This window comes from Durio zibethinus, chromosome 9 (assembly GCF_047325235.1).
Source record: "Durio zibethinus cultivar Kanyao isolate XHJ-2024 chromosome 9, ASM4732523v1, whole genome shotgun sequence".
Classification (NCBI taxonomy): domain Eukaryota; kingdom Viridiplantae; phylum Streptophyta; class Magnoliopsida; order Malvales; family Malvaceae; genus Durio; species Durio zibethinus.
In genome coordinates this window covers 24,661,281-24,673,434 of record NC_143170.1, presented here as the reverse complement: position 1 = coordinate 24,673,434, position 12,154 = coordinate 24,661,281, and positions in this window count along the sequence as shown.

The window sequence follows — 12,154 nt, the reverse complement described above, 5'->3', positions numbered from 1 at the left end:
TCAAGATGCCATACATGGAAAGAAATGATCCTTGGTTTTGATTCCCCTTTAAATATAGTTTGAGCTTATTTTATCCATTTCTTTCATAATCTTTCACTCTAGCCTACGTTACATCTCTTAAAAATTTATTTTGATCGAATGTGAATACCCGAATTAGAAAACTATGAATTCAAGTAAGGTAGGTTTGCCATTAGATTATTTGAGATTTCGATCAAGGTGTCAATGATGGATAAAGAAGAAAAAGAAATAAGAAGAAAAGATGTGTAAAAAAAAGTAAAAAAAAAACAAAAATTAAAATTAAAAAATAAAAAAAGACTTAAACTAAAAATCCAAAAGGGCAATTTAAGTAAAAATAAAGATTCAAAAAAATAATTTCATTTAAAGATTAGAGGAATATGGATGATGATTGGCTCAAAAATTGAAAATATCGATGGAATGTGTTTTGAGAAAAATTCTAAATTAGAGTTCAGAATTGTTTGAACAATCATTATTTTGGATGTTAATACCTCATTTCCAATGTATTTTGCTTTTGTTTACCTTTAATTTGCTATTGGCTAGACTTTCTTTTGATAATGAATACCCATTTTTCTTGTTTACATCCCCTGAATGAATTGAAAAAATGTATCATTTGTATTATAAATTGGAATGATGATAAATAAATGAATGACATGTTGGTAAAAGATTTTTCATTCTTTTGAAAGAAATCCAAGATGAAAAAAGTTAAAAAAAAAGCTTGAGAAGATGATTTAAAAAAGGTAAATAAAATGATTTAGTGATGAACATAGCGATGAATTTGTCGATGTAACTTGTGAGCTAAGACCATATGAGGAAAATAACAAGGATCAATTGATCAAATTTGTTCTAAAATTGTTAGTACTAAAAAGCTAAGAAGGAATGGTAGAGTCTTAAGAACCTTGTTACCATAATTAGAATTTTATGACATTGATTTAGTGACATCTATATTACATATATTGTGTTCACATTGTATTTAAATCATTGATATTTGCATTTCCATCATGGTTAATGTATGATCTGCATCATGTAAGGAACATTTGAATCATATTATGACATTTACAATATTGTTTATGATATGCATTTACATTGTTAAGTGAGAATTTGGATTGTTACATTTGCAACATGTGGAAGACATTTGCATTGACATTTATTGCATACAAAATTTGACTTTGATTGGAGAAAATTTTTTAGTTTTGAATCCTCAAATGAGAAAGATTTTTCATGATAAGATTTTTTGTTAAGAAACTTTCCAAACTTTTAAAATTATAAAGCCTTTGTTTAAAGGAGCTTTTCAAATGAGAATTTTTAAATTTTGGATGCAAAATGCTAAAATTTTTCAAATGTGAATCTTTGAAACTTCAAATGTGAATCTTTAATTTTTTGAATGTGAATCTTTAAAACTTTGGATGTGAATCTCTAATTTTTCAAATATGAATCTTTGAAACATTGAATGTAAATCTCTAAAATTTTTCGAATGTGAATTTTTTAAACTTTGGTTGTGAGTCCTAAAATTTTTCAAATGAGAATTTTTGAAATTTTGGATGTGAATCCCAAAATTTTTTAAATGAAAATCTTTAATTTTTGGATGTGAAACCTTGAAATTTTTTGAACAAGAACTTTTGAACTTTGAAATCTTTGATATGAATCTCTGAAATTTTCAAACATAAAGCTTTAAATTTTAGATGTGAATCACTAACAAAAATCTTGTGAATGTGAATCTTTGTATCTTGCATGTGAATTATAGTTTGTGATTTCTTGCGAATCTTAAATTCTTACGAACATGAAATTCTTGCAAAACTAAAAGTTTTATGAATTTGAATTCTTATGAATCTGAAGATTGTTTGAACATTTGAGTTTTTTTGAATCTAGAACCTTTGTGAAATTTAGAATCTTTGTGAATCTAAAATTTTTGTGAATCTAAAATTTTTGTGATTATAAAACTTCTGAAAATCTTAAATCATTTACAAATTTTAAAATCTTTGCGAAACTTGAAATTCTTGCAAACCTTTGCAAATCCTAACTTTTGGTGAGTTTTGAAATCATTATGAATCTTTTACACATCTTAGAGTCTTAAAATCTTTCAATTCTTGTTATAGAGCTTTACGAATCTTTAAAATTTTGTAAACCCTACCAAATTGTGAATTTTTTAATTTTAAATTTTTGATACTTGAACAAAATAAATGTCTTTTATCTTTGCACAATTCCTGTTTCATAGAAACTATGCAAAGAGGAGCAATTGTAAATGCCCCATTTTGTTTGAGATTTTTCTCAGATCAAAAAGAGGCTTTCAACTATGAATTGAGTTCGATTGGAAAGCTTCAAGCCTAAGAGAAAATTTTTACTTTTAATTTTAATTTGATATTTTTTTGTGTTTGTTTAATTTTACTTGTTTTAGAAAATAAAAAAAGGAAGGAAATAAAAAAAATAAAAAAATGAAGGATATGATTTCAAACTTGATTATGGATGAATCAAATAAAATCATACACTTAATCACCAAATAAAATCATGATCCTTTCTAGAATTAAAGAGATTTAATCTCTATAAAACAGGGAAATCATATAGATATGAAAAACACAACAATTGAGAGAAAAAAAAAAAAGAATCGAGTGAGACATGACTCCAACTCTATTTCCTAACTAGCTCACTAATACCTGAGAGCCTGATACCATTGTGAACTACCCAGTTTCAGCCATCAAACCCGAAAACACCCACACCTAGTAGCCAATATAAACCCTAATTATAGTAAAAAAAAAGAATCAAGAATTAAGAGGCAATCACCAGATTCCAACACCAACGTGTAGAGAAGCAAATATAGAGGCTAAGATATAAGCCAATTAGCAATTCAAAAAGGGAGGTAACAATTTGTAGTAAAACCAAGCACTAAATGGTCCCAAGTTTCCATCGTAAGGAGCCAATAGGGACCAATCTTTCTACACCCTCACCAAGTCTGCAAGAAGCATCAAACTAGAGCAATTCAAAGCCAATTGGCACATACCATCAAGCAATCAAGAACAAAGGCAAGCAACTTTAAGTAAGTAACAATCCCAATTTTCAAAAGTAATTTACAGAGATACAAGACAAACAATTGAACTTAGCAAAGACAAAACCAATAGTTCATGAAGGCAAAATAAAAAGATAAGTGATTCAATTTTCAGCCAACTTGTACAATTAATTGTAACCCAAAACAAACTTTATCAAACGTAGAAGTGAACAACATTGGCAATAAAAAAATTAGTAAATAGAAATAGAAAAACCCATTCGTAAGGAAAAAGGTTGTTAGTGATAAATGGCTGAAAGTTCGTAGTGTTCGACGACACATGGCACTAATAGAGGTTGGCCAAAGTTTGAAAATTTAAAAGGCTGTCTGAAAAAGCTTGAAGGAGAGAATTGGGGTCTCAATCAATAAAAAAAAAAAAGGAATCAATAGAAGCATTTTAGGTTTCTAACAAAGAATAACGATGGTTACCGGCGACAACATAGGGGGATAAATGGTTGACAAATGTGGTCACTAAATACTAGGGTTATAAATGATATGTTAATACTTGTAAGCTATTCAGATTTGACATGAATAAAACTCAAATTTGGCTTGGTTATTATTGAATTGAGCTCAAGCTCGAGTAACTCGACTTATCGATCTAGTCCAGTTTGAATATTCTTATATTGGCTTGAGTAGTTTAAGAGCCTAATTGAGTTTTTATATTTTAATATATTTTAATTAATAAAATATATTGAACTTGAGCTTGAGCATAAATAATCGAGCTTTTATCGAATATAAGAATTGAGCTTATTTTTACATGTTAATCAAGCCTAATCGATCAAGCTCAAATAACTCGATTTTTATCTTGAGTCAACTAAAACTTGATCAAGTTGAAATCGAGTTTCGAGCCTCGAATTTCAAGTCAAGCTCAAGTTTAATACTATATTGACTCGAACACGATCTATTACACCCTTATTGGAGACCCACAATGGTAACTTGCGACAGCCAGCTAATTTTTGAAATCTTGATTTAGGGTTTAGAAGGAAGAACAAAGAAAGAAAAAAAGGGAAGGGGATAACTTTTTGGTGAGTTTTTAGGGAGATTTAATTACAAAATTGGGATAAATCATAAGGGAATTTTCAGATTTGCAAAAAGGTTTAAATTTTTGGATTTTAAAGGGCTATGGGTTTTTGAGCTTATGGGTTTTTTTGGGTTGTTTATCTGGTTAGTGAAGAAGAAAGAGGAAGAGATGGACGGTGGTTTTGAAAAACCTATGGTGGTGAGTGGAAACAACAGCAAGCTTTGACTGCAACTATTTTTTTACTGGGATTTGTCATCTAGTAAGGAAGAAGAAAGAGTTTGATTGAAGAGAGAGGTAGGGGATTAAAAATGAAGGCTAAATCATAAGGTTTAATGCTCATATAAAACGATGCCATTGGGCCTGAAAAAAGGCTACTGATCATTCCTTATTGAAGACCCACGTAAGACCCAGGCTTTCAACCTATTCCAAGCTAGTTCTAAGTTGCTGAGCCAAGCCAATCTTTTGAGCCTCCCTAACCTAGCCATTACAACCAACTTTTGTACCTGAAGCCAAGCCGCACTCCTAAGCCGAGTCAAACATCATTTGGTAAAATTTTTTTGTATTTAAATTCTGTTTATCTCTTTTTATTTATCTTTTCTCAAATTAAAAAAAATGTTTTCTTATAAAAAAAATAAAATAAAATTTTAATCCTACCAAACTATCGGAGGATTTAAATCTTAATTAAGTTTTACCAAACTATTAGAAGACTTAATGAATTTTCTTAAAAAATATTTTTATAAAAAAAAATCTTACCAACAGATTATAATATAATTTTTGACAAAAAAATCTTACCAATATATTAGAGGATATTTCTAAAAATAAATTATTATTATTTTTTGAATTAGATTCTGAATCTCTGATAATAAAATTACTAAAAGCATTATAAATAGCAATCTTTATATAATTTCTTAGGTAAGAAAATCTTTTCTAAATTTTATTAACATATTGGATAATTTTTCAACACTAAGATTCTAAACCTTGTTTTCATAAATAAAATTTTTTATGAGAAAATCAAATGAATATAATGATGGAACCTCTTTAAAGTGGGACACTAATTTTTTTGAATACTCCTAAGGTAAAAAAAAATAATCTTAAATTGCTACCAAACTATTCAAGTAATTTTAATTTCAATTTTCAATAATTAAATTATTTGATAAAATTATAAAAAAAACTTTATAGCTTTGATGATTTAAATCTAATTTGTATCATCTTTTGGATAGACGTTATGAGGGTGTTATAATTTTTTTCACATGTAATCATACTCTCAAACCTAAAATCTGATTTCATGGATTAAAATTTACAATTTAAAGATATCTAAGTCAATTTTAAGACTTTTTTAAAAATTGAACAGATTCTGTCAAATGATAAATCGTACCTAAATAAAAAAGATTGATAATAATTCTTTAAATCTATATATAATGTTAGATCTATGGATCTATCTGTTATGACACCGATATATATAATTTTTTAAAAAAAATCAAAATATTATCGATATTAACAATATTGGTAATATACTAACAATAAAAGAATTAAAAGGTAATTCGTTTCTTTTGTGGGTGATTATTTTATATTTAAAGTTAATAAAATTGTTAACAGAAAGTACATGGACCAACATAGAGCTCACTACTCTTCACTTTTAGTTATTCAATCCAAACGAAGGCCCGACACAACTCTTCTATGCATCTCCATCTCTATCTCTTTCTTTCGCTCTCTCATAATCAGCTGTTGAAGTTTCTCTTCTTCTCTTTCTCTCTTTCTGTTTCCCTTTTACTTCTTCACTCTTTAAACAGTGTACTATTGTAGACACCGAATTTTGTTCGGGTCTACATTTTTATAATTAAAAAAATTAATTAAAAAAATTAAAAGAAATTAAAAAAAAGAGAAAGAAAAAGAAAGAAAGAAAGACAAACAAAAAAATCCGAACAGAAAAAGAAACAAAATGGAAAGGGCTGGTGCCAGCGGGTGCCGTGCACAGCACCACTGGCCACCCACGCCCTACCAAGTTGTCCTAGTCATCATGCCACTACCTCAGCCATCATACCACCCCCTCGTCCAGTCCCTTCACTCCATCAGCACACGCTACCACCATTTCTAACCATATAAAACACTCGATCTCTTTCATTTTAGATCTAGCTAGAACTCTCGAAAATCCCCTCACCAGAACACTAAAAAACACACACCCCTACCAACAACCTCTCAGACGAAAAAAAAAAACCAAATAACCCCCTAAATACCCAAATAAATCTACAAAAATATAAAAAAAATAAAAAAATAAAACACAATCATCCCCGTAAGGAGGAACCCAACACCGAGTCACATGTACCAAAAAAGAAGGGTATCAGTTAGTTTTTTTAAAAAAAAGGAAAAGAATATCGAAAACTTCAAAACATGATCTATGCAAATCAAGGTCATTTCCGATGAAAGAAGCACTAAATATAAGATCAGGAGGTTGAACGGAACCTTTTGGTCAGTTTTGAAGTTTTCGACCACCGACGACCACCTCCGACGGTGAACCAGGCGATGGTTGGCTCGACGTTCCAACGGCAGGACGGCGAAAGTGCGAAACCTTTTTCGAGAGCTCTCTCTTTCTTTTTTTTCTTCAAAAACAAAAAAAATGAACTGAAAAAAAAGGCTGACTTTTATAAAGAAAACATAAAAGCAAAACGACGTCGTTTTGTGCATAAGACCAAAACGACGTCGTTTCAAGGGTAAGAGGATCCGCGCATGAACCAAACCCAACCCGAGATCCGCACAAACTGACCCATCAACCCACCTCAGCCAACCTCTAACCGGTTCAAACGAACTGCCAGTGAATCGATCGAACTGGTCGAACTGTTGGATCGTTCGAATTGCTGGTTAAACTGTTGAACCGGTCAAATCAGTCTAGACCAGCATTGATTATACCAGCATTGATCGGACCATTGACTGGTTCGATTCAGGTAAAAAAAATTTTTTTTAAATTTTTTAATTTTTTTATATATTATTATTTTTGTTATTTTAAGTATTTTTTTATATATTTATGCATGATAAGTTCTGAAATTTGTTAAGATAAAATTTTAATTGTTTTAATAATAATAAAAATGAAAGTAAGTAAGATAATAATTAAAAATATATATTAAAAATGCTTAAGATAATAATAATAATAATAGAATAATTATTATTATTTTTTCTGCCTAGATGTTGGAGGGAATAAAAAACATTTTTCTAAAGAAATTATTTCGCCTAGATGTTGGAGAATTATTATTAATAAATTTTCATAAAAAAAAATATATAAGAAATTTTTAATTAGTTTTCAAAAATTATAAAAATTGAACTTGCTTCGAAAGTTCGCCTAGATGTTGGAGATTTTTAGAGATGTTCGCGTTTTAATTAAACCCCAAACCTTCAAACCTTAAACTTAAACCCTAAACTTTTACCCTAAATTTATTTCAAAACTTTAAGGATACGTGTGAAAATCTCACATGAAATGGTTCGTTCCCGAATGCTGCCTAAACGATGAGGTATTTAGGAAACTCCATTTCATTAAGTTTTTCACACAAGTTCTTAATTCACATTAATAATAACTTTAATAAACAAAAAATATAGCAGAAAATTGGGATCTTAAATATAAACAGTCGCACCTAAGCTCTGCCTAGATGTTGGAGAGTCGGGGTGGTCTCATTATACTTAAGGATCCAACTTTAAAATTGCATTTCATTTTACATAACACTTATTGGCATACATACATTAGCATTAGTAATTATTTGCATTATTTTGTCTTTGATTTTTATTTACTACTCGGTGATAAAATATTTTACAATAAAAAAATATGTTTTAAAAAAAATTATGATATTACAAAATAAAATAAAAATAACATTTCAAAAAAAAATTCTTGGTACTCTGCCTAGATGTTGAAGAGTCACTAACAATTATCTTCTATAAAGACTGCTATTTCATTTTAAGGATTATCGTGTTAAATCTTAAGCGAAAAGAATTATTTTAAATTTTACCTAGATGTTGGAAAATTTTAAGATAATTCTTTAACTTTAAGATTTTTCTCAATATTCCTAAATAAAGAGCTTTAGCAAAATTTTATTTTTTCAAATGAAGGGCATTAGTGTTAAATTTCAAATTGAAACCATTTTTATCTAATATCAAAATGACGATAATTAAGTGGTACCAATTTATAGGCATTGTGGGGGTGCTAATCTTTTCCTACACATAACCGACTTTCGGACCCAATCTGATTTTTTCGTGGATCAAAATTTATCTTTTTGATAAACTTTAAATTTGCTTTTATAATTTTATTAAAAAGGTAAACTTTTAGGTGGCCAATCACACCCTAACAAAGATTGGTAGCAACTCCCTCTTTTGATTTTTCTCAATTTTAAAATAATTTATGTCTGGCTGTCTCAAAACCGTTACGACAGCTTGGCGACTCTACTGGAGACTTTAATTTGAGAGTCAAGCTAAAACTTTTAATTACGTGCCATTAAGAATTGTTGGATTTAATTGGTTTTATTTGACATTTCATTTAATCTCCTTTATTTTGATTTAAAAAAAAAATGTATGCATTAACGAATAAGATAAATTGTATGTTAGTTATTATTTTATTTTAATTTTGTGTTTATGGTATTTTGATTAATACATTATTTTGCACACACTTTTCATATTCATGTATGAGCTCTAGACCCGGGCTCTATCCCTTTTAGGAGGAAGTGAAGTAGTTACACTCTCGTGACGTGATAACCTCTGTATTTGCTAGTGAAACACTTCTACTCAGATTGAACCATTCTGTTAATAGCCTGTAATAGGTGAGGATCAGAGAGCCTTACTAGTCTATAATAGACGATGATTTGAGAAATAGTTTGGGAACCTTTAGACACATAAATCTTAACCCGGCATATAGTGAGCCGTAAGGACCAACTTTAAGATAGAGCCATGCTGTCCCTTTTACAAAAAAATTACCTAAATTAGAATACTATGTATATTCTGTTATGACACATGTTATACTTGTCATTCATTTACTCATTTTTATTAATTTGTTTTATTTACATTATTGGTTTGTTTAATTCTTTTGTTATCTTCAATTTTGTTGCATGCATCATATAGGTACCATATTTCTAGAGGGTATTATTTTGGACCAATCTTCAGCAAGAAAAACTTTCAAAAAATCTAAAGGATGTCATCCGTGTGTAAGAGCTACTTAGAGGTCAAAAGCCATTCAAAAAGTACTCAAGAAAAAGAAGAAGATTGCTTAGTAGATGGTCACATATCGGTGCTACCACGGTCAGTGCATATGGATCTCAGTCAGAATAATAATCAGAATTGAAAGCTATTTAGAAACAGTGGAGAACAGAAAGAAAAGAATCTTTTTCCAAGAAAAACGAAGATGTGGCACTGCTTATATTAGTGAAGGTTGATGAACAGCTAATGAGAGACGCAATACAATTCTGGGAACCATCTTATCGATGCTTTGCATTCAACTAAGAAGACCTGACCCCCACGATCGAAGAATATTCTCTTTTACTCAGGATAGAGTCTACCAATCAAGATAATATATATTGGAAAGAACATAAGACTACCAGATATAGAAAAAAGTTAGCCAAGATCATGCAAGTAGAGGTTGAAGAGATAGATAAGCACAAAAAGAAAAAAAAATAAGGGTTGAGACCATTCCATCAGTTTTTTTGGTTGAGTACATAAAGAAGTATATTTAAACTGATCAGGGATTGGATGTATTTGCTTTGACTATGTATGGATTGATGATATTTTCTAAGGTGTTAAGACATATAGACGCATCAGTGATTGATTTTTTTTAGCAATTAGATAAAAGAATAAATCCCTCACCAACTATTTTGGCAGAGACTATTAGATCACGTAATTTTTGTCAAAGAAAAGGTGAAGAATGATTTATAAGGTGTGCTCAATTACTTTTTTTTTTATTCAGAAGCTATTTTTTAGGAAAAAAAAGACATCATTTCAGCCATTCTCCATTCATTTCAGTTCTATCAAGGAGTTTGTGGCTAAAGAATAGAGAAAAGATTAGATAAAAGGTCAATGGTTGGCATTCTTTCTGAAGCTCACTAGCGAAGATGTAATATGGAAAGCACCATGGATGCTTTCGATGGCCATATTATATAGTTGTGGAGATGAGTCATGGATACCTTTGTTAGAAATATGAGGAGCGGTGAGTTATGCGCCCCTTATGGTTCAAAGACAATATGACTTACTACAGTTTATCCCTATGACTCATGGACTCAATTCACTCGAGTTTGATTATGGGACACCCGGTTACGTGAAAAGGGTTCGTGAAATCATCAAAGCATGGAAGCAAGTCAATCGAATGAGTCCAGCTAGATTTACAGATAATGTTGCAAAAGGTTACCTTACTCGAATGATGAAAAAGGTTAACGAAATTAAGCCTCTACTAGTCAATGTTTCAAAGAAGTTACCAGCTCCTATTTCAGTATCGGTATTGTCAACTTTTGAGATCACTCAATGAGAGTTTGATATTAAAAAAAAAGGTTAGAGAAAGAGAATATGGTTATGATGGATCAAGTTAACCAATTGAGATATGATTTAATGATGTGAGATGATACAGTATAAAAATTGACTAAAGAATGAAAAGTATTAAAAAAAGATCTGTAAAATCTACATCAAGAAAATAAGAAACTGAGGTTGGATAGTAAACCTTTAAAAAGATTCAAAAAAGATGTGAAAGAACTATGAGATATGGTAGAATATTGAAAGAATAGAACTCGAGAGAATAAAAAAATGATCTCTGCACTCACCAAAAAATAACATGAATGGAAAGAAAAACTTTCAGGAGCTTTTGAAAAGGTAGCAAGGCATCAAAGAGAAAGTGAGAAGCTAAAAGCTAAACTAAGGAGGGAACAAAATAGGAACTTCGATTTGCAAAGTGAGAAAAAAGCCTTAGAGCATGAATTAATGAGCTTGGAGCTTCAATTAACAAGCAATCAGAGTCACATAGATAAGATTTTGACTGAGTGGCAAGAGAGAAAGAATTATTGGGCTCGCACTTGTAAAATGGAGGTGGATGCTAGAGAGATGTGGAGAGTGAAAAGTTTAGAGAGGTAACAATACATCGAACATCTGACTGCTCAAATCTATAAGGCTGTTCGAAAAGTAAGCAACATGGTTGAAAAGGCGAAAGCATTAAAACGGGAGATGGTACCAACCCCAGGCCACGGTCAAAGATTATTATACTTTTTGTATGAAGCTAGAGAGCAATATGCTCAAATCAAATGTTTTTATTACTTTAATGCAAGAATGATCAAATGATGTATAAAGACTCACATGGTTAATGAAAGTTTCTTTTTATTTTGATCGATCCAAGATAATGCCCCAATTTGCATTTCATTTATTTCATGTATGCATTTTCATAATTGTAAATACTAACAACAATATCAACGACATTATATCATGCGATCTAATTCATGGTTAATAAACTAAGGTTCAAGGATAGCAAAACTGAGGAATCAAAATCTATCAATTTCACATAAATATAATACTCATTCTCAGACTCGAGCCATGGAAGAAGAGAATACAGCCAGATTTGAAAACGTCCAAAGGGCATAGGGAGAGATACGAGAAAGAGTGATGAAAATACAATAAAGCATCAAAGCACAAATGGTTGAATTAAGACAACTGTTGCTTGGTTCAATGAAAGGAAAAAAAGTCGCTAGCACGTCAAAGATAGAAGATGAGGTTAATATGAAAGAGTCATTATACCTTCTGAGATTCACTCCGCCTTAGACTTAGTTCAAGTCCCTCGGGGTATACACATACAGCCACCAAGTGCACAGCATTCTGTAAGTCAACAACTAACCCACTTGAATACTAATTCAGGACCTATCCCAGTCGATCCCATTATGGTACCAAATCTTGATGACCCTGTTGAACAAGAAAAGTCTCACGAAATGTCAAAACCTGTTATAAATTCAAAAATTCAGAACAAATATGACTAACTTGAGGAGAGGCTCAAAGCAGTTGAAGGTAATGATATTTATGAGTTTGTTGATGCCAATGAGCTGAGCCTACTGCCTGACTTGGTTATCCTACCAAAATTTAAGACCTCA